This window comes from Callorhinchus milii, unplaced genomic scaffold (genome assembly GCF_018977255.1).
Source record: "Callorhinchus milii isolate IMCB2004 unplaced genomic scaffold, IMCB_Cmil_1.0 Scaffold51, whole genome shotgun sequence".
NCBI classification, from domain to species: domain Eukaryota; kingdom Metazoa; phylum Chordata; class Chondrichthyes; order Chimaeriformes; family Callorhinchidae; genus Callorhinchus; species Callorhinchus milii.
In genome coordinates this window covers 286,140-287,045 of record NW_024704792.1, presented here as the reverse complement: position 1 = coordinate 287,045, position 906 = coordinate 286,140, and positions in this window count along the sequence as shown.

The window sequence follows — 906 nt, the reverse complement described above, 5'->3', positions numbered from 1 at the left end:
CACGTCGGGAGGACGTCCAAAAGCGCTTCACAGAACACACTGTAAAGTGAATTGACTGTATATTTGTGGGCGAACGCGGCAGCCAATTGCGCACAGCAATGTCCCACAAACAGTCGTAGATTGAAAATGACCAATTTGTTATTGTTTTTTGTTTTGGAGGGATTATTAGGCTCTGTGTGGAGTAAGGAAACTTGCCCAAGGTTTCGCCCTGACCTGCCTGGAAGTGAACCCAGATCTCTTGCTCGCAAAGCGAGTGCTCTAACCACTGAGCTACAGGACTCCAAAACATGATGGAATTCAACATTAAGTTAGAGATTGATATAGTCGAATCCGAAGCAAGAATTTTAAATTTAAATAAAATCAACTTTGAATGTATAAGAGAAGATTTGGATAAAATAGACGTCGTAATTAGATGAAAAACATAACAGTGGAGCAGCAGTGGAAAACGTTTCAAGATGTAGCACATAATTCTTAAGGATCACATATTACATTGAAAAATAAAAATTCCAAGGGAAAAGTGGTTCAAGCTGGGATAACTAGGGAAGTTAGGAAAAGTATAAGATTAAGGGGCATAAAATACTGCCAAAAATGCAGTAAACCTGAGGATTGGGAGGGCTTTAGAGATCAGCAAAGGAAAACCACAAAACTGATTAAGAGGGAGAAAACGGAATATGAGTGTAAACTATTTAGGAATACAACAGAGTGTAAGATTTTTTACAAGTACATAAGCAGGAAGAAACTATCAACAGTGAATGTGAGTCCACTGAGGCAGAGACAGGCGAAATTATAATGTGCAATAAAGAAATGGCAGCGTCATTAAACAAATATTTTGCTTCCTTATTCACGTTAGTGGACACTGAAAACTTACCGAAAATAGAGCCGAATGTTAGTGATCAACTTAAAGAA